The sequence below is a fragment of the Alligator mississippiensis genome, chromosome 2 (genome assembly GCF_030867095.1).
Source record: "Alligator mississippiensis isolate rAllMis1 chromosome 2, rAllMis1, whole genome shotgun sequence".
Lineage (NCBI taxonomy): Eukaryota > Metazoa > Chordata > Crocodylia > Alligatoridae > Alligator > Alligator mississippiensis.
The window spans coordinates 32,396,192-32,418,611 of record NC_081825.1 but is presented as its reverse complement, the minus strand read 5'-3'; the positions used below and the strand labels follow the sequence as shown (position 1 = coordinate 32,418,611).

Below are 22,420 nucleotides of genomic sequence, written 5' to 3'. Positions count from 1 at the left end.
TTACAGATCAGTATTTATTGGATGGCAGCTTTGAATCACTGCTAAAATTAAGTCCATACAATTAAACTTACATCAAGTGATATGGTAGAAACTAGATGCAAAAATGTAGCAGTCCATAAAGGACAGGCGAGAACTGAGCCAATATTTTTCTTTTCTTTTCATTTGATGAATAGCTTGTTTGCTTAAACATGTAGTTCTGGTATGTTTGGGGGAGGGTTTTCATTTATGTTCCCCCCAGTAGTACAGTGGTCTCACAGGGTTGGGGAGTGGGAGGGAGAGAGAGAGAGAATGTGTGTGTGTGGCAGGGGGGAAGAGGGAAGTTTCAGGTCCTGGCTCTGAACCACAGGAGAATAGATTGAAACTTGGCTCTCCCAGACCTCAAGAGAAACGGCTAAGCCCTGAGGTTTAAGATACTCTGAGATAGCTTGCTCCTAACCTCTCCTTTAGATCCCATTCTGCTACGTATAAAATACAGAGAGAGAAAGAGAGGGAGAAATACTACAGTATAACAGGGCAGTGATCTGGGAGGAGGGACAGCTGGAGTTCCAGTTTTCTGACAAATATTTAAATGTATTGTATAAAAGTGGAGCCAAATCAACATGAAAGATTCAAGGAGACACCCCAGAATACCTTATAGCTTGCTCTAACCAAGGTCTCTAGATACTTTCCTGGGAGCTGGTGATGTATACTTGGGGCCAATTTGGGTTAATTCAACCCAAAATAAAAAGGTTTGTTTTTTTTCTTTCCAGCAAAAAACAATGTAACCCCCCCCCCCTTCCCATTTATGTATTTTTCTGTTCAGCTGCCAAACTGACCCATTCGAGTCCACGCAATCCTAGTACATAAACCTCTGAAATGGCAGAATATAGTCGTCTCCTACTTAAACATCTCTAAGGACTTTAAGCTGTTATAAATTATTTATTAGTTAATATCGGTAAATATGGTTAATAATGTAAATGTTGGCTCATTTTCTTTGACAGCACATTGTTTCCATTCGGATAATTTTTTGTTGGATGCAGGTATTTATTTGGGGTAATCTTGCTTAATTATAAAAAGTAGATGAAGTTCTGTTCCCCCAAACATGGTAGGTATCAAGCTACAGAAGGCAGTTCCTTTTGTGCACATTTCCAAGGATAACTTTTCCTCAGCTTTTTTCAGAGTCACACTGTAAGTGTTTCTCAGACTTCTTCTTCCTTCTTTGTTTGCTTCTGTGGTGGTGTTACTGTTTCACACAGAGACTCACAGCTGTCATCAAATCTATCCTTGTGTTTGTTATTAGACTCTAAGGCCTAAGTACAGACAGTCAAAAGACCCAAGGCTGAATGGATTCAATCTTCCCAGGTTAGTCTAAGCCATGTAGATTGAATCAATAAGCAAGTGAACAGACATTCACTTTTGATTCCAGAAATGCAGCCACATGCCTGCAGCAGCCCAGGCCAGAAGCTGGGGGCTGCTAGAGCACAGCTCCTTGCTCGGCTGGAGCAGACAGCTTGGGCCAAGGCTAGCCCAGCCCACCCTGTGAAGGGGGATTTGCAGGAGAGGTGCAAAACATCCTGGGGTGCTGGGAGACTGTGAGTTAAGTTGAATCTGGAGGGAATCTGGGACAAAAGTTCAATAAACTGATTTAACCTAAATCAGTTAAGTCTGATACTACATCCATCCAGGTTTATCTTAATCTGGTTCTGGCCATTTTGAAAGTGGCTTATGTGCACTGAACTTCTGTTGTGTTACAGATTTGAACCAATTTCTGATCATTGACACAGGTATATGTGTCATTTTTGTCCCTAGCCTAAGAACCTCCTTGGGTTACCAAGAGCCTGGGCAAAACGCCCTGCCACTGAATACTCCCAAACCCCACTCTGTAGGCCAGATCCACTGGCTATGCAGGCTGGATCCTGTCCACAGGCCATAGTTTGATGACCTCTGTCTTATACCATTCTAAAAGATACTTGCCTACACTGGTCTTAAAAACCTAAAATGATGGAGATTCCCCAAGCTTCCTATTCCAGTGCTTAACTAGCTTTCCATTTAGAAAGGTTTTTTTCCCCTAACCTTAATCTCAAAACTTAATTACTTATTTTCAATCCCTAATGGACATGGGAGAAATATTACCTTCTTTTTCTTTACAGCAACCTTTTACATATTTGAAGACTGTTATCTTGTCTTCTCTCACTGTTTGTTTTCTAGACTAAACATTTATTTCAGTCTTTCTTCATAGGTCATGTTTCTTAGACTTCTGATAATTTCTGCTGCTCTCCTCTGAACTCTTTCCAATTGGTCCATATCTTTCTTCAAGTAAAGTGGGGAGGTAAACTTGAAACTCCAAAAATAATGAATAGGGAATACAGAAATTGGGAGCCAAAAGAAGTAGTATGCTTCAGATCTGGAAATAAAAGACATACTGCCAGGGTTTGTTCCCAAAAAGGAGCAGGAGATCAGCTATGGGATTTTCTCCATGAGGAAAAAATGGACTGTAGCCTGGAAAAAGTCCAAATTGATAGTGGATGTCAAATCGGAGACTTTATAATCCCTGCAATTATAGATCATGGTAAATACTGATTTGATTTCTGCATAGGCCAGAGAGCCAGAGACCTCAGTGAGTATGGCTGCATTCATGGGGCATCCTACACATATGAGGGAAGAATTTTAGGAGTGACTGTTATGGGCCATATTGAAGAATTAGCTGTGGGATTAGCAGATACTTTACCGTGTCCCATGCTATTAAGAATTGATTGGCCATATTTAAGAGAAGTATTAGGACAGACAATGAAGAGTCCTAGGGAAGAAGGGCAGGAGGAGCAGCAAGATATGGCTTTCATAGGGATAGGCCTGCTTGTCTGGCAGCTCATCTGGCAGCTCCTTCCACTGCTCCCGCCACTCGCCTGGGAGGGCATGGGGGGCACATGTGCCCCTGGATCTGTGTAGGGTGGGCAGGGCCGAGGCTGCACCAGGCTGTGCTCCAGGAGAGTGGTGGTGGTGCTAGGAGTGGGGGCTATGCCCTCCCACTGCTCGCCTAGCTGGAGCAGGATGGGTATGGGACAGCTGCTGTGCTGCCTCCAGACAAGCAGTGCACAGCGGTGGGAGCCCCCCCGCTCTGCCCCCTGGACAAGCCATGGCTCTGTCTCACACCCACCCCACCCTGGCTGGGCGAGTGGTGGGAGGGCACGGGAGGGGTGTGTGCCCTGGGGTCGGGGTGAGGCAGGTTGCATTCGGGGTGGGCAGAGGAGCGGGGGCTATGGGGAGGCTCCAATCACCTGAAAATTCACTGTAGCCCCCAGTAGCTACCACAGCCCACCTGGAGTGCAGCCTAGTGCAGCCCTGGCCCTGACCACCCTGCCTTGCACAGATCCAAGGGCACATGTGCCCCCCATGCCCTCCCAGATGAGTGGCAGGAGCATCAGCAGAAGCTGCCAGATGAGCCGCCAGACAAGCAGCTCCCAGACCACTGGTGTGCAGCTGTGGGGCCCCTCCCTTCCTGTGCCCCTGATGAACTGCAGCTCCATCCCACGCCTGCCCTAGTCCCTGGCCCAGCCCCAGCCTCACTCCCTCCCCCACTGTGGTGGTGTTGATCTGCCCCCCCATGCCTCTTCTCTCCCCTCTCCCCTTCTACCACAACAGACTTACCAGCTGGATGCAGCTGTATTGAGTGTCATAAAGGAACCAGTCCCCCATTTATAACATTGCTTCTATGGGAAAACTGGTTCTGAGTTACGATGTTTTGACTTAGGATGCAGTTTTCAGGAACCAATTGTGTTGTAAGTCCGAGGACTGCCTGTATAGGCCCATTTCTCGACCCAATGGTAAAATTGTAAGTAATGGTACAGAAAAAGTGAAATATGTCAATAGATATTTCTTTTCTGTATGTAGAAATTCTTAGGAAGACGGATTCAACCAGAGTGAATGATGTAGAGAAACTGGAATATTTGCCATCTGTAACAGAGCAGGACTAGAAGATCTATCTTCTGGAGGGCTTACACCCAAGATTCTCAAATGAATGACCTGACTACCATTCTAGGAAAACTGGGAAAATTGCAAAGGGCTGTAGAATTTTCAATGTCATTCCAATATTTAAGAAAGGCAAAATGACAAAAAAGGGAACAGGGATTTGGTCTGCCTGATGTGAATCTGCGGTAATAAAATAGAATAGTTGATTTAAGACTTTATCAACAACGAGCAGGACGGTAATAATAAAGTAACACTATTTGGCTTGACTTTGTGGATGATAGTTCTTGTCAAATAAACTTGTCCATTTTTGACAAGATTCAGGGACTGGTTGGTGACACTGGATATGTTTAATTCCAGTTTCTGGGAGTGATCCAATGGCCTTCACATGAAATGTCTGTTTGTCCGGTTGTAATGAAATCTTTAGCCTTGGTGTCTTTTTGTCTATCTATGAATTCCTCAGTTCATTCCTTTTTTTTATAGGCTATGACAAAGAATACAAAGTCCTATATTGCCCTCAACGTGTTCAAAACACATGCAGCTCTGGGTTAAGACTGACAAAAATTTTAATACTTCAGGGCTTAGGTAAGGTGCCAACATGGGTCAGAAAGGAAATTTTTCTTCAGTGGATAATTGGGCAGATAAATTTTAGCCAGAAAATATGTATTTTTCTACCATCCATCCAGAGGCATAACTAGGTAGTGGTGCATGGGGAAATAGCTATAGCCAGCGGTGCCACAGTGGCCAGGAGAGCAGTGGCCATACTTGCTATTTATGTGTTCCCTTCCCCCTCAAGTCAATGAGTGGGGCTCGTGTACTGGTTGCCCTCTCTTACTTCTGCTACTGCCTTCATCGAAAGCATTTAAAGGTGAGCACAGCATAGGCTGGATTAGTAATGAGATGGTACAAAGAATCCTCACTCTTCGATAGTTGGCCTGTATGTCTTGTGGTTGGGAACACAATGTTATTTGGTAAATGTAATATCTTTTATTAGACCAACTGAGTAGTTGGAAAAATTGTTCTTTGCAAGTTTTTGGGCGCAGGTGCCCTTCTTCAGGCATAGGGAGAGTCTGTAGTTTCCTCAGAGATTAGATTGGCAGGAACCTTAAGGTTCTTTTACCTTCCTCTGCAGCAAGAAGTGTGGGTTGCACTATACATCTAGGTGTATCTTACTGAATCAATTATCTATCATTGCAAGGGCCCACAGCATTGGTAGCACCTTGGGGCACCTATACATGTGCATCAAGGCTGCCCTGATGTGCTGTAATTACCATACTCCAGCAACTCCAGTGTTATGTGTATCAGCATCCCCACATTGAAAAATGGTGGCAGGGGCACTTTATTTAAAGCTTGTTCAACAAGCTTTAGTTAAAGCACCCCCACCACCATTTTTCAGTGTGAAGTTGCTGATACACATGACGCCCTGGGTGCTTTGATTAGAGCAGCTCTTGGAGCCGATCTAATTAAAGTCTCCCTCCCCTGCCTCCTGGAGTATATGTATAAACACCCTTGGTTTCTCCTCTTCTCTACCTGTAACACATAATAGTCTCCCAAGGAATTAAATGGTTTAGCTTAATCCAAGATATTAGGCTGTAGTATAGGGGTAACATTTAATAGCCTGTGATATATGAAGAAGGTTAAACTATGCGATCTGGTGGTTCCTTTGGCTTTAAGCTCTATACATTTATGAAGATGTGGCACACTTAATTCTGCTACAGTAAAAAAATGAGACTCCAGCACTTTTTCTTTTTTAAACTTAGTTGATTCCACTTCTTTATGGGACTACAGAGCTTCTACACACACTACTCAAATGTCTGTTTATTGGCTCTGTGTGTGATAGTTAACAAAGCCTTTGTTATACTTTTAATAATGTTTATAAATTCGGACTTCTTCCTGTGTTGTTCTTTCAACTTCTGTTTAAAAAAAAAAATCCTTTAAATGGAAAGAGAACCTAATAAGCCCTCAATGATGGGAAAATAGTAAGGTTTCCTTAGTAATTTTATCAGATACTTTATTTCTGAGACCAGTGTAACTATAACCGAGGCTAAATGAAAAGAGAAAAGAGGGATTTCATGGGGTTGCAGAAAGCAAGGCTGAGTATCACTGACTCCTGTTGGGTAGACCGGTCTATCAGGATTCTCCCTTGTGATCCTGCTCTCTGAAAGAAGGTTTCATGTACCTCTAGTCTTACACAACTCTGTTGTTCAGAGGTGGGGACATGATTACTTACCTTACCACAATGTGGCTCACAACAATAAAGTGGAGGGTGTCAGCAGTCAGTCACTGTAATCCTGCTGGGTGGAAATAAGTGAGCCACTGTTGGCCCTCCCAAACATTAACCTGTTTTCTTCTTGAGAGTGTGAAGACAAAAAGGCCTCCACCCATCATCCATACCTTGTAATTTGTTAGAGCCAGGGAAGGCCACATTTTCAACTGCTAGCTGTTGTGTGCAAGCAGAATAAGCACTTGTATGTGTAGACTAACATGCATACATAAAGGGCGACTGACCTCTTGGTACGGTTCTCTGTGCTTGTACAGGATATATATACAGATAGCTTAAGAAATAGATGTGCCAAAAGAACTGAATAAAAGAGATCAACTAGGTACATATTATAGCACTCTCCTTTGATTTATCTGTCTGGCCTTACAAAGCCAAAAGTGTTCAGCACTGAGAAATAGAAGTATAGAATTCACCTTACCTGTACCTTATCACACCAAGTCCTCTATTAAAGTTACTTATGTGCAGGAATATCTCTATCTTTACTGGGAATACATGTATGGACTCAATAAACTGAACTAGATCAATTTGAATTGGAGTAATAGCCTCTCGAGTAATATAAGTGTTAGTGTTTTCTCAGTTAAATTCAGTGTTTCTCAAAGAATTGCTTTAATACAAAATTCCTTGCTAAGCATTCCACTTTCCTTCAAAATTTGCAACAAGATTCTTGACTGTGATATGCATTTGCACACTTGACCTGTGTGAAATATCAGTAGTTATCAATTTACAGTGACTGCAGACAAAAATGAAGAATTGGAATTTGTATTCCCTGTATCAGTAGAACTGTTGTTTCCACTGCTAACATACACAAACTTGGGAAAAGTAAAACAGGTGTTATCAAGGAAACTGATGACAAACTCTTTACATCTACCAGTTTATAGCATTTTATGTATTGGAAATGTGTGTGTGTTTATGCATATAGACAAATAAACTATGGTACCTCTTGGTCCTATATTTTAAAGGGGCCCTCTGGTTGATGAAAATGGAGGTTTTATTTTTTTTCTGGAAACTACTTTCTGAAATCAATACACCATGCACTCTAATGGCAGGATGAAGACCCCAAGTTTAATTTGAAAGTCACCTCTAGGAATGTAAATCTTTGTGTTTGGTTAATTCAGGGTTGTTCAAGCTTCAATCCATCTCTTATAATATACACAGTATGATCAGGAGGGAGCATTCCAAATTCTAGTTATGTAGATTTTTAAAAAGGCCCAAGGACATTAAGCAGTCATATCCTATTGAAATATCATGAAAATTAAGCATGTAACTCTGCTAGGCTCCACTGAAAATCTCAGCTAAAATCTGTTAATTTTGCTCCATGTTAGCTATTGGTTTTATTATTAAAACACTGTATTTAAGTACACAATATTAAACTCTTTTCACATTATAATCTTGTTTGTGAGCTCATAGTGTGTTGAATATGATTTTTAAAATTATATAATCATTTACACTACATGCTGCCTGCCTGCAGTAGGGCTATTGGAGCAAAATGGTAAGGATCACGCTGTGGGTCCAGTGATAAGGTTTTGATCCAGGCTTAACATTTATGTTGAAGCCTCCCTCCAGAGTCAATCCAGCTAAGTGAGTGCTTGGTCAATAAAGCTAGAAGGTAAAAGGTATGCAGATGTGATGCTAGCTGCATCACTCCTTTGTGTGCTAGTGGGTACAGAAAATGGTGCATCTTAACTACACAAGCCTGAAGGGGCCTCTAGGCTTGGATGAACCTTTTATTATTACTGCTTGTTACCTTTAACTCTGAATACTCTAAATAATTTGGGGATGCAGTCTGAATAAGAGATGATATATAAAATAAAATTACTATGCAATGTAAGAGAAGTATATACACTACTTGTAAATTGTACCATGTGGGCTCATCTACATGAGACGCTATATTGCCATAGCATCAGTGGGCTCGTTGCTACTGCACAGTAGGGTTGGAAATGACCCATGCGCCACTGGGACTGCACAGTAATGCTAAAACAAATACTAAATGACTGTGCAATAACAACCCTACATTGACTATAAAATGCATGTGGTATAAACTGTGGTATAACCTGATTATACCCTGCATTAGGTATAAACTGTGCTTAGAACAAGTTAAGCATAAAACAGAAATGCAACTGTATCCTGAGAAACTCAATCTAAGGGTATGAACTGAGAGGTGAATATGATCTTTAGTAGGTATTATGGAATAGATGGTTTTTAGAACCAGTTTGAAGAAAGGTCAACCCCAGGATACTAGGGGTGTGTGAAGCTTTGGGTGTTGATTTGATTTGGAGGAGATTCGGCCTGCTTTGGTGACTGAATCTCTGAATCCAAATCGAATCAGGGGACCAATTAAAAGGTCTGAATCAATTTGAAGCTCTCCGAATTGATTCAGAAATGATTTGGAGAGCTTTTGTGATTCAGACAGTCCCCACCCGCTGCAGCAGGGAGCTAGATTAGACTCACAGCTGGTAAGTAGGGGGCAGGGGAGGAGAGACTGGAGTGGGGGGAGGGGACCATGGGGGGACCCCTGCCAGGCCCCATCCCCTACCTGCTCCCCCAGGCCCCCTAAGCACCCCTGACCCCCACCCGCTCCCCCAGCCCCTCCCATGGCTGTTCAGTCCGCCCCAGCTCGCGACTCTTTAAAAAAAAAACCCCACTTACCGGGCGCTGCCAGGTGAGGGGGTGATTCCCACTGCCTCTCACTGCTCCATGCCACATAGAGGGCTCTGCCACAAGCCCCCCAACCCCCACCCACTCTCCCAGCCCCCCTATGGCTGTTCTGCCCACCCCAGCTCCCAGCCCCTCAAGAAAAAAAGCAACAACAAAAACCCCAGACTCATTGGCTGCTGCACTAGCCAAGGGGCTTTGCGGGGTTTGTACAGAGCCCCCCACACAGCATGGGGTAGTGGGGGGCAGCAGGAATCACCCCTCCCACTGGGCAGTAGCCAGTGAGTCAGGGCTTTTTATGTTTTTTGTTTTTAAAGGGCTAGAGCTGGGGCTGGGCAGGGCAGCCATTGCCGGGGTTGTGAGAGTGGGCGGGGGATGGGGTCTCTGTGATTCGGAGATTTGGCTAATCCGACCGAATCATTTTGGGACAGTGATTCGAATCACCAGATTGAATCTCTGTCCCCCGAATCGACCGAATCCGAAGCAAATACTAGCCATTTCGCACAGGCCTATGGGATACCCACATAACTGCAAAAAATTTTGTGGAAGAAGGTATATGAATGCAAAGGGAGCAATCATGGTGAAGACTGGGTGAAGTACAGAAGACACTTATAGGAGAAAATAGGGCAACTGTAGAATATTGAATTTCTTTGAAAGAGGAGATAAAAAGTTGAACTGTACATAAAAAAAGTGGGGCCAATGCATAGAGTGAAAGGAGACAGTGTCATACCAATGTCCACTCTACTGAAGAGAGTGAAAATTATTCTGGGGACAAAAAGGGTTGTTGTGATGCTATAAAGAATATATAGTTATTAAAAATAAGGTTAATATATTTTAATGAGATTCTTTTATGCTAAATGAGATTTGATCATTTTCCTGCTTAGTGCTGAAAATTTAACCCAAATTTAATTATAGATTTCATAGATTTCATAGACATTAGGGCTGGAAGGGACCTCGGAAGATCATCGAGTCCAGCCCCCCGCCCAAAGGGCAGGACGTCAGCTGGGGTCATAGGATCCCAGCAAGATAAGCATCCAGTTTCATCTTGAAGGTGTTCAATGAAGGCGCTTGAACAACCTCCGGCGGCAGGCTGTTCCAGACCTTGGGGGCTCGGACAGTAAAGAAATTCTTCCTTATGTCCAGCCTGAAACGATCTTGTAGCAGTTTGTGACCATTCGTCCTCGTCATCCCTTGGGGCACTGTGGTGAACAAACGTTCCCCTAGATACTGGTGGTCACCCCTGATAAACTTGTAGGTGGCCATCAGATCACCCCTGAGCCTGCGCTTTTCCAGGCTAAAGAGCCCCAGGGCTCTCAGCCTGTCATCGTAGAGTCTGCTTCCCTGACCCCTGATCATGCGCGTGGCTCTTCTCTGGACTCTCTCAAGCTTCTCCACATCCTTTTTGAATTGTGGAGCCCAAAACTGGACGCAGTACTCCAGCTGCGGCCTCACTAAGGCCGAGTACAGGGGGAGAATGACGTCCCGGGATTTGCTTGAGAAGCATCTATGGATGCAAGCCAGCGTTTTGGTCACTTTACTAGCCGCAGCATCGCATTGCAGGCTTATGTTCATCTTGTGGTCAATGATGACCCCCAAGTCTCTTTCTTCCATAGTGCTAACCAACATAGCACTGCCGAGCCTATAAGGATGCTGCGGGTTTTTCTTCCCAAGGTGGAGAACCTTGCATTTATCGGCGTTGAACACCATCAGATTCTCATCCGCCCACTTGCTGAGCCTGTCCAGGTCAGCCTGGATCACCCGCCTGTCTTCTGGTGTGGATGCTTTGCCCCAAAGTTTGGTGTCATCGGCGAACTTGGCCAGTCCGCTTCTGACTCCAGTGTCCACATCGTTAATGAAGATGTTGAACAGTATGGGTCCAAAGAGAGAGCCCTGGGGGACCCCACTGGTCACAGGACACCACGATGAGTGACTTCCATCAATTACTACCCTCTGGGTCCGACCCCGGAGCCAATTTTCCAGCCAGTGGATCGTGGGGGACCCAAGGCGACAATTGGCCAGTTTCTCCAAGAGACGATCATGGGACACCAGATCGAAGGCTTTTTTGAAGTCAAGATATATGACATCAATCTCATCTCCCTTGTCCAGGTGATAGGTCACCTGGTCGTAGAAGGAAATGAGATTGGTCAAGCAAGACCTACCCGCAACAAACCCGTGCTGGCTATCCCTTAAGATGTTGGCGTTGGCCAGTCCATTAAGGATGGCCTCCTTAATAAACCTTTCTAAGATCTTCCCCGGGATAGAAGTCAGGCTGATGGGCCTATAGTTAGCCGGATCCACTTTCCTCCCTTTCTTGAAGATAGGCACCACGTTGGCCTTCTTCCAGTCTTCGGGCACTACACCAGAGCGCCAAGAGTTTTCAAAGATCCGCGCTAGAGGCTGGGCTATGATGCTCGCCAGCTCCTTGAGTACCCTGGGGTGAAGATTGTCAGGACCGGCTGACTTGAAGGTATCCAGCTTCTCAAGATGTTCCTTCACAAAGTCAGCATTAATGGAGGGCAGGGGATCACCCTCACCTGGACTTCCCGGCCCTGTAGCAGGCACGAGCGTCCCATGGGGCTGATGAAAGACCGACGCAAAGTACCTATTTAATAGGTTGGCTTTTTCCTGGGCGTCAGTTGTCAGTTGCCCCATCTGGTTCAGCAGGGGTCCAACGTTGCCCCTGCTTTTCCTCCGGTTCCCCACATATCTGAAAAAGGACTTTTTATTGTCCTTGATGCTCAAAGCTAGCTGGAGTTCAGTTGCAGCCTTGGCTTTCCTGGTCTGCTCCCTACAGGACCGGACCAGTGCAGAATAATCCTCCTTGGAGGTGACTCCCATCCTCCATCCTCTGTAGGCCTTTCTTTTTAGCCTCAGGAGGTCTGCTAGGTCCCTGGAGAGCCAGGGGGGCTGCTGTGCCCTCTTGCTGCCTTTCCTCCGAGATGGAATAGACTTAGTTTGTGCATTGAGGATCGCTCCCTTGAGGAGCAACCACTCTTCTTGAACTCCCCTCTCCCTGCGGTCACAGTCCCTTAGGGCCTCACTGACAAGCCTCCTGAGCTTGTCAAAGTCGGCTTTCCTGAAGTCAAGGACTTGCATGTTGCTGACCGACTTGCCAGCTTTTTGGCGGATGGCGAAGGTGATCAGCTCGTGGTCGCTGTCACCCAGCTTCCCATCGATCACTAGGTCGCCAACTAGGTCCTCCCCAGTAGCCAGCACCAGGTTGAGCAGCGCTTTGCCTCTCGTTGGCCCATAGACTTCTTGAGTCAGGTAGAGGTCATCCACGCACGAGAGGAAGCTCTGCGACCGCTCAGATTTTGCTGAGCGATCCTCCCACGAGATGTCTGGGTAATTGAAGTCACCCATGACAACCATGGTCCTGGAGCAAGCTGCCTCAGCCAGTTCCTGGGCAAACTCCTGGTCTAGCTCAGGACTTTGGGTGGGAGGTCTGTAATAGACTCCCACCATTGTGTCCCCTGTGCCGTGTTCCCCACGGATTTTAACCCAGAGGGTCTCCAGCCGTCCACCCTGGTTGCCAATATCGGCTAGCAGGGACGCGTAGCTTTCCTTAACATAGAGAGCTACACCCCCGCCCCTTTTCTCTACACGATCCCTCCTGTACAGGGTATAGCCATCTATCCCCGTGGTCCAGTCATGGTTCCCACCAGGTCTCCGTGATCCCTATGACATCGTAATTGTTTGCACTGAGCAGGAGGATGAGCTTATGACTTGTCTACAGTTATAATCAGATTGTGAGACTTCTTGCTGTTTGGTCTGAAAGAATGAAACTGATTTCTCAAACCAGCAGTAAAGTATGTCCACCTAATTTAGTCTGATTTCCCAGTTTTGTATTCATTATTTTTATAACTACCCCAGAAATTAGGCACAATTTTTGCAGCGGAGGTAAGAATGTTGTAGTGCTGCTATGTACCCAGAAAATCCACAAGGGGCTACAGATTTCAATTGATGCTGAATATAGTCTTTTTTCTTTGTATAGGGAATCTTATATTTATTTTCAGTAAATGTTACATCCCTAAAGCAACAGCCAGGTAATGAAAGTTACATTTTACCACTATAACATTTGCAGAATAAAGAAACTACTAAACTCCTTGTTAATAATGAAACTTGGGTGAGCCATGAGTTTTAAAAGAACTTACCTGCAGGTACTTTACACTTTATTTTTATTTGAAACATTTATTTCTGAGCTTTATGAACTTCTGATTAAACTTTTAAAATAAATGAGATGTGAGAAGACTAGATGGGAAATGAAATATAGAATCTTTTGCCTCTGGCTCAACAGTTTGAATCCAACCTAGATCAGTTGTGACTGAATGTAGTTATCTTGTCATTGTTTAATAACCTACATATGAGTGGTGCTCCCCTCCTTGTGCCAAAAAAGTCTTCAGCTGCTAGCTGTCTCCCTGCTCTTACCCTCTTTCCCCTCCCTTAAAAAGACAGGAAGGAGGCCTCTGAGGGCCAAACTGTCCATATGCTGATGGATGTATTGAGGAAGTGGGATTGGACATCTGAAGTTTGTAATTTTTCACCAGAATGGAGGAGGAACCTAGTGAGCGTGGGCAGAGTGCAGTAGCTCATAAATACCCTACTCCCTATTCTCCACTCAAGTTCTGTGAAATGTGCAGCAACACTTGCTTCTTGTTCCTTGAGTCCTCTTCAGAAGAGCAAGTAGCTCTTGAGCTACTTGGCTGTCATCCTCAGAATCCTCTTTCTGCTTCTTGGAGGCAGGAAAAAGACCCGGAAAGACCCAACACTGCAGTGGAACAGGCAGCCTGAATTTTCAGCAAGATAGAGCATATTATGGCATGGTGTACATTTGTAAATTCTGGCTAAGATATATGAGTGGAATGCTGGGGAATCTTGTATTATACATCTAGGAGATATGTTTTCATTGTGGAGGAATAACTTCAGTTATAATGGTACTAGAACATATATCATTTGGTCATGAGAACCATGTTAATATCTTAAATGCCCATTTTAAATATATAAGGTGTGATTTTCAAAAAATTCTTTATCTTTGGCTTAACTTTACTTCCACTGAAGCCAACATTCTGTGGACCTTAGCACTGTTTTTGAAAATCCGACCCTAAAGGGCAGTAGTGTATTAGATGCTTTACTGACATATTTGAAGTCAGAGTTCTTTAAAATACTTATATCTAGACAGATTATAAACATAGTCTACTATAATGCAGTTAAGGAAAAGCATTATGAAGTGATGTTCCATAATTTTTCCAGAATTGTAGAATTTTTGATAGCGAAGGTCTACTCTTGGAAGAAGAAAGAATTAAAGGAACAGTGTTGAGACATATCTAAGTAAGGGCTCCGCTATACTTGTCATTTTCCTGGTTTCCATAAAACCATGTTTTAAGCATTGTGGCAACATGGAAACTCCCTGACTACTCACAGTGCTAGTCTCCTACCTGCCTCTGGGCATGCCGCCCACCTTTCTCACCTGCTATGCCTTGTTTAAATATTAAGGTCTTAATTAGGCAGGAGGCTGCCCTTCATATGCCCTGTTCTCCTGGGCTTATGTGTGCAGCTCCAGCCACCCCTATATTGCACCCCAAGCCTCGCAGATGTTCCTAACAACTGAGCTCTGCTCTGGCCTGAGGCTGGGCTCAACTCATCCCAGTGTTAGGCCTCTCACTTCCTGCCCTATCATGGGCCACACTCATACCACCTCCCTCTCACTGAGGCCTCTCTCACTCCACCGCCACTCACACGGTCTCTCTCATACTGCCCCCTTGTGGGGCCACTTTCATACCTCCCCTCCTTTTTCCAGGGGCATACCCTGCCCTCGCCTGGAGGGTCCTGGGGCTTGTTTCCTTGCACTCTCTGGCTAGCCAGCACGCGGCCTCTTGGGCCTTGCCTGCAGCCCTCATCCGAGGAAGCGCTGGGTGGTTAGCAGATCACTGGAGTGCCTCTGCCTCTAATCTCTCACCAGGTCATTCACCCAGTTGCTTTGAATTAGGTGCTCCTGACGTGCCCTGTTTTCTACCCGTGGCACTTACTCAGCTGCCCCACCCAATCAGCCTCCGGCCCACCTGTGGCCTCAGGTGCCTGAAGGCTTACCTGAAGCTAACCTGGCCCCCATGTTCACAGGGCCTACCCTCAGGCCCCCTGCTCACCGGGTCCCACTTCATGCCCTCTCCTCACAGGGCCTCATCTCAGGTCCCCTATTCACAGGGCCTCATTACTCAGCCCTCTCGGCATTCACATGTTGTAACCATATCCCGGCCCCTAACTTTGGTCTCTCTCATTGGGCTCCAAGCCCCTCACTCTCACTGTGTTCCTTGCCCCACACAAACAGTTGGGGCTCCTAGCCTCTGGGCTTCTTGCCTCTTCGCTAGGCTCCATCCCCTTTGCTAGGCTCTCTGGGTCTCCCAACTGCCACTCTAGTGCAGGCCATTAGGTGCCCCACTGCACCCTGCTCTATGCCTCCGCATCCCCTGAGGCACGTACTTCACCCCCTATGCTGGGGCCTGGGGTCAAACACACACCCTGAAGGCTCAGGTGCCACTCACCAGTGTGTCTGGCCCACCACTCTCACTCCTCGAGGTCTTACACTCCCCCATGGGCTCAGGTGGCTGCAGCCATGCCTGGCCCCACTCTCCACTCTCTGGGGTCTTGCACCCCACATGGGCTCAGGTGGCCACAGCCATGCCTGGCCCCAACTGCCTCCGATGTTAAATGACCCACCTGAAGGTCGGGGCTGGGGTTTAGGTGCCCATACTTGCCTTCCACCAGGGTGGTAACTGGCCTGAGGTGCTCTGCCACAAGCATATGTAGCTAAACTGGTTGTGAAGTTGTGAGTCTAATCATATTTGTATAAAGGTATAGGTCTCCAGTCAATTTCCAGATTAATTTCCAATTACGAATAAGATTCTTATAACCGGTTGATTTTTGTGGTGATCCCTATTCTCACCTGCCACATCTTGATGGAAAATTATGTTTCAGGAGGGATGTAATTTTAGCAACACTATATATATCACCAGATAATGTTGATTTATCTTTCAGCACTGAACTCTGGAAATCCTCTTCTAAATTTCGCCATTCTCATTCCAAAAACTCACAGCGATACAGTATTTTCTATTAAGTATCATTTATTATTTTTATTACACAACACAATTTATTATGTTTTTCTTTTTTTGTAGTTTGAATTCTTCTCTTCTTGTTTCTTTCAGACAATCTCACAACACAGACAAATACAAAGTCCTGTATCTATCAAAATTAAGGTCAGCAACAAAGCAAGACTAGTTTTCAACTATCTGCCTCTGGAACTCAAAATCTTTTTTTTTCTTCTGTAAAGTTTAATAAATTTTACTTCACTTTCATTCCTGTTGTTTTCTTAATAAAAACAAATTAAAAGAAAAGCTTTACATGTTTCTGCGGAGTTCTTGCTTTCCCCCAGAACTTTTTCAGTCTTTTCGCTCTCTTCCCTCGATGAGTCCTCGACTGGATTCAGTCTCTGAACCTTGTAATTCTTCTTAATTGCTCACTGCACCACTTGCCAGCTCTCTATCTCTCCAGCTGTCAGGTTCTTCTATCTTCTCCCTGCTCCATGCCGTGTCGGTCTTTTTTCCATCTGGAGCTGTCACGTCTCCACCCCCTCTGTGGCCACTCTAGCTTCGTAGAGCAGTGACTCTGGATTGCCATTCTCAGCAAGATCTCTCTTCTCCCACCAGCTCCTGCCCACTCCCAGGCAGCAACAGGATCATCCTTCTTTCTTCTTCTTCATACTGGTGTTGCCAAGTTTGTTGCTGAAAACTGTTATTTCAAAGTAAGTAAAATGAGTATTTATCTAAAATTAGAGATTTAGTTAAGCAAAATTGACAGAAGTCATTTTTTTATCAGAATCAAGTTCACTTATAGACTTCCACCAATTAACAGAATATGTGAATTAAAATAGCTTTTACAAAAAGGAGTCCTGAGGAGTCTGTGTTGTAAATTGGTTTAAGCCACTCTTGTGTAGCATATACAATAAGAGAAAAGGGACAAAAAGGATAAACAAGTCCAAGTATTGATTGCTACACTATTATAATGACATTTCAAGGTAATTTCTAAATTCCACAATATTTTCCAAGCCAGAAGGATTGCAGGAAACTCTCTACCCTGGTAATGAAAGCAAAGAATGTAGGTGCCAGCAATTAATTCATGAAGAGGCTTATTTGTTTCATTTCCTGCTCTAGACTGGCCTTTTCTTCTAGCTTGGCTAGAGAGCAGTTCATAGATCAATGATGCAGTCTATGAAAGCAAATGATTGATATACCTTGGAGTTTAGATGGAGCCCTTCATCTCCAGTGGGTCTGACAGATGTTGGGGATGAGTCTGGAGCAGGCCTTACTGGTGAAATTCTGGTTCTGGAGTACATCAGAGGATTTGAATGGAAGGGATTTGTTCAGTCCTTGTCCCCAACCTGTCTCTCCCCTCCTACCCCCCGGGGACCCACTGCTGATGTGCTCTAGGCAAGCGCAGAGAGTCTAGGGCTAGGGACAAACATTCAAAAAGCCTGAGCCTGCATTGATTCAATCTTTGCAGGTTAGTCTAACCTGGCTAAGCTGAACTGGTTTGTAACTGCACAGAAATCCTCTCTGGACTGAAGAAATGCAGGCACATGCCTGCAGTGGCTCAGGCCAGAAGCCAGGGGGGCTACAGCAGCCCTCCTTTCCATTCCACAATGCTGAGCTGAGGGGGTGGTGTGGCCAGGCCCCAACAGGATGCTCTGATTAGATGCCCCTTTCTGACCAGCCCAGCAGGGAGTTGATAACACAGTGTTTATCACCCCTAACTCAAGAAAACAAAAGCCTCTCTCATTAGTTCAAGCTCACCTTAAACAACGTTTTCCAAGGAAGAAATAGAGGGACATTACCAGCTACATGTTGATTAACTCCAAAAACCCGTAAGTCCATCATTAGCTAGCATACCACATGCTGGCTACGGTCCATACTTTGGGAGAGGGGAGGGGGGGAATCCTTGCTTGAGCAGGGAGTTGTGAGGGGGGCGTTGGGACAAGGGGCAGCCAGGCAGAGTGGCATGGCAGAGCTGAGAGTGCCACCCAGGGCTGCAAAGCATCTGGGATGCTGGGAGACTCTGTTTTAAGTTAAACCAGGGAGGGGTCTGGGACAGGCATTGCATAAACCAGTTTGAGCCAAATCAGTTAAGTCTGATACTACATTCAACCAGGTTTATCTCAAACTGGTTTAAGCCATTTTCAAACTGGTTTATGTTCACTGAATGTCTTTTCGGTTACAGGTTTAAACCAGTTTCTGATCATTTAAACCAGTTTATGTATAATGTCTGTCCTTAGCTTATTTGTTCTCCTTGAGCGCATCAACACGAGCGGGCACATGCCTCTTGCCCTGCCTCAAACCCCTTTGAGGTGGGGCAACAGGCATGTGTGGGAATGAAAAAATGTTCCCCATGCTTCAAGTTTGCAGCACAGGGAGAAAATTAGACCCCTGGATATCCAAGGGTCTAAACAAATCGAAGTTTTAAAAAGTGGAGCAGGGCACGGTCCCAGACCATGCCCTGAGGCAAATGGAAGCTGGGTCCTCTACATAGATGCTTTGGCTCCCAGAGCATCTCTATAGTAGGCCCCTCGCCCTGGTGCTGAAACACTTGGCCAGCCAAGCCACGTGTTTCAGCGCTAGGGCTCCGGTGCTGGTGAGTAAGGGGTCAGGGGGCTGGAGGAGGGGGGAGGGGACCATGGGGTGGACCCCCAATGGCCCTGCCCACTCCCCCAGACCCCTGAGCCCTGCCCTGGCCGGCCCGTATCCCTGCCAGCCCCCCTGAGGCCCCTGACCCCTGGCAAGGCTAGCCTCTCCCCCCACCAGCCCCCCAGGACTCCCGCTCCCTGCCATGGCCAGCCGCTCCCCTTGCCAGCCCCTACGATACTCCTGCCCCCTGCTGCAGCTGGCCCCTCCCCCCACCAGACCCCTCGAGGCCCCTTCCTCCTGTTACGGCCAGCCCCTCCCCCTGTCAGCTCCCCCAAGGCCCCTGACCCCTGCCGTGGCTGGCCCTTTCCCCCACCAGGCCCCCCGAGGCCCCCGACCCCTGTTACGGCCAGCCCGTCCCCCTGCCAGCCCCCCCAAGTCCTCCAAACCCTGGCGAGGCCAGCCCCTCCCCCGTCAACTCCCCTGAGGCCCCTGACCCCTGCTGTGGCCAGCCCCCTCCCCCCAAGCTTCCTCATCCCTGCCCCCCATCCCATAGTTTTAAAAAACAAAAACAAACAAAAACTGGTACTTACCTGCCCTCTTGCTGTGTCTAGCTGACTGGGGCCCCGCCCGCACAGTGCTGGGAAGGGGGACAGCCCCAGCAGCCCCAGCCCGGGCCATGCTGCACTCCTGCTGTCCTGTGCTGCCTGGGGGGCTCTGTCAGGAGGCTCTGGAGCCCCTCCACCCCTGCTTCTAAGGTAAGCAGAGGTGTTTTTTTTTCATTTTTTTGCTGTTTTTTTTCTGGGTTTTTTAAAAAAGTGATAGTGCCCTGGGTTGTGAGGGTAGCCATGGGGGCCTGGGGGTGCAAGTTCATGGGTGGGGCTGGGTGGGGCAGCCATTGGGGGGGATGCAGCATCTGGTGGGGGATGGGTCCAGGCGGGACAGCAATTGGGGGTTGGGGTGGGTCATGTGGACCTCGCAGGCGGGTGGTAGCCCCTGTGGGGGCCATTTGGCCCCCGTTGGGAGGCTGTACCCCTTGTGTGGGGGCTGAATCCCCTGTTGGGGGGCTGAACCCCTTGTGTGGGAGCCAAACCGCCTGTTGGGGGGCTGATACCCTTGTGTGGTGGCTGAATCCCCTGTTGGGGGACCAACCCCCTTGTGTGGGTACCAAGCCCCTGTTGGGGGGCTGAACCCCTTTTGTGGGGGCCATCGCCCCTGTGGGAGGGCAGTTAAGTATGTATTTATTAATGAAATATGTTTTTAGAGTTCCATTTATTATTATGATAAGAGATTTGCTTTAACACTGTAAGATATATCAATAAAACATTGTCCAACTGATTGCCGTCTCTGTCTTGATCTCTCTCTTTATAGTGGTCTTTTGTTTTACTTGTGGAGGAACATGGATTTGGGGCTATTTTACAGAGTGACTTTGGGATGTTTTTTATCAGGCATTTTTCAGTTTTCTTATAGGAAACACTAGAATTCCTTCTGGGGGGCCAGTGGCAGGACTCTGCTTGCTCAGAGCCAGCACCTTGGACCCAGCTGGCTGTGGCTGGCCTCCTGGCCAAAAGGGGTCAGGAGGACATGCTTTGACAGTTCAAAGCAGGCCACCACACTTGGAACATCTTCTGGGTGATAGCTGGCCAGATGGCTGGACAGGGGGCACACATGGCAATAAGGCACAGAGGCCAACCCTGCAGCCACAGTCCACTGGCAGTTGGCCCAGAGGGGCAGATGCCTCTACTGTCTGTGCAGTCCCCATCTGGGACTGGCAGGTGCACAGCAGGTCACAGCCAGGCAGCATCCCCCACTTTCAGACTGCTGCAGTGGGTAGAGGGTGCAGGGAACTCTCAGGGCTGGTTCAGCAGTCCAGCTGGTACAATGGGTAGTGTCCACAGGTACCAATTGGCTGAGGTCCAGAAGCTCTTGAGAGCTAGTAGCCCTGAACTACTTACCAGGGTGGCTTTTTATACTGCTGGGGCCAGGATAGGACAGCTTTTTATACTGCTGGGGACAGCACAGGTGCTGGCCTCAGGCTCTAGCTCCCCCTGGTTGCAGATCCAGGAGGAGCCAGGCAGAGTTATTTTGCCCTAAGCGGCACAATTTGCTCCACACCAAAGTGCATGTCCGAGTACGTGCACTGAAGCAAAAAGCCCCAGCTCAAATTTACACCGCTTCTATTTAAGCTGCTGCAAGCACATGTGCTTGCATGTGTGGACGCGCCCTTTCTCTCCTGCATTTAACACATGGTTTTCCTATTGAAAAAATAGAAGAATACTTCTCTCTGCTACCTTCTAGCAAGGCATCTTCCCATTTCTCTTTCACCTTTGTTCAGGTTCATAAGGTTGGCAGCCTTTGGCTGGGAATGCCAGTTGACATGCCATCTAAATCTCAGGAAAATTGCTGCTCATTGTTACACTATTACTTGGCCCAGTCTAAACACAGTTTTTAATGGTATGTTATTTAAGGGGTTAGTTTATTTTTACTAAAATAGTTACGCTGATGCTATCCGTAATGTAGGCTAATACTTGAATAAAGGTGCCTCATACCAGTACAGTTATTCTCAATCTTGCACAAGAATAGCTGTATTAGTATCTCTGTCTTAATACTGATATAATATAACTGCATCCATACTTGGGTCATGGTATTTCTCTAACTTTATAAATATAGTTAAAATGTACAGTCTCCTGTGTGAACAGTGAAATATCAAATTACTCTTCCCTTTCAGAAATAGATTCATTGCTTTTGGGCCTATTTGGTTCTGACAAGAGTAGACCCCTGTTCAAAGCTAAATCAGTTCAATCAAGGCAGCTTTTTTATTACAGGACCTGAAAACTCATTTTCTTTAAAAAAAACCCCAACTACACACAAAGGAAACATCCACATGTCCAAACACAGATAATACAAGATATTCTGTTAGATTGCATTTAGCTGGTTTGTTCACTGATGGCTTGGCATTTTTAGATATGCTTACCTTTGCACTTCCACTTGAACTGCTTTCCTGTACGCTTTTCTCAAACACCCCCAGGACCTTAGTGGGAAAGGATGAGATGGTACAGGTGCTTATTTTAAGAAAAGTATATAATCAGGGAGGGCTTACAAACATTTTCTCTTTGTCATACATAGTTTGTATTTTTATTCTTATCTATTTATTTCAAATTCTTAATGCTTTATCAACATGTAAAGAAGCCAAGTCAGAGAGCAAACAGTGCTGTAAGAATAGATGTTTTATTTGAGGTTGGCTCTCAACACTCTTTAGCTCTTGATTTTGCACTATGTATTAATGGAGATAAAAGAATTATTATACTAATGTTATGTTACATACCTCATCTATTGATAACTATTATGATCGTGCTGAGAACATTACTATCAGTTGTAATGCCCGAAAAATGTTGTGGAACCTCAAAGAAACTGAGGTCTAATTATGTATTACTGGGTAATGCCTCAGCTGTAGCACCTGTAAAAGAAAAACAGGGCTTGCTCTTTCAGAATTATCCTCATCAGTTTAAGATATATGTTCACATCAGATATAATGGTTTAACAAAGCTATTTCTATTGGTCTGTTGAATTAGGATAAGATCTATAATAGTTTAATTTAACTGGTACTAAAGTTTAGTACGGTTTGAAATACAAATTTGAAAGAAAAAAAATTCTCTATCCTTTCTTCATTACAAAATAAAAGTATCAGAGGTAAGGAGGATTAAAGGAACACATTTTACCTCAGTGTAGCATGTATTTCTTGATTACTGTCGTAATCTGCTGCCAATTAGCAGACATAAAACCAAACCACTTCAAGTCTAGACTTGTTTTTAAAAGTTTTGCAAACATCAGGTCAAATTCTGTTTATGAGTAGTGTGCACATTTCCTATTACCTTGA

At 45.7% G+C, this 22,420-nt stretch overlaps 1 long non-coding RNA gene across 7 annotated transcripts in view; it reads left to right on the top strand.

Annotated features, from left to right (window-relative positions):
- Nucleotides 1-22,420, top strand: part of LOC102576248 (uncharacterized) — a 137,757-nt gene that overhangs the window by 12,749 nt on the left and 102,588 nt on the right. For 3 of the 7 annotated variants that reach the window (XR_009459721.1, XR_009459722.1, XR_002087804.2), the window contains exons 3-4: nucleotides 16,075-16,125; nucleotides 16,576-19,399. This is a non-coding gene — a long non-coding RNA (uncharacterized LOC102576248). Of the gene's footprint in view, nucleotides 1-16,074; nucleotides 16,126-16,575; nucleotides 19,400-22,420 lie in introns of those variants that run through there. The other 4 variants (XR_009459725.1, XR_009459726.1, XR_009459724.1 and 1 more) reach the window with 4 other exon arrangements.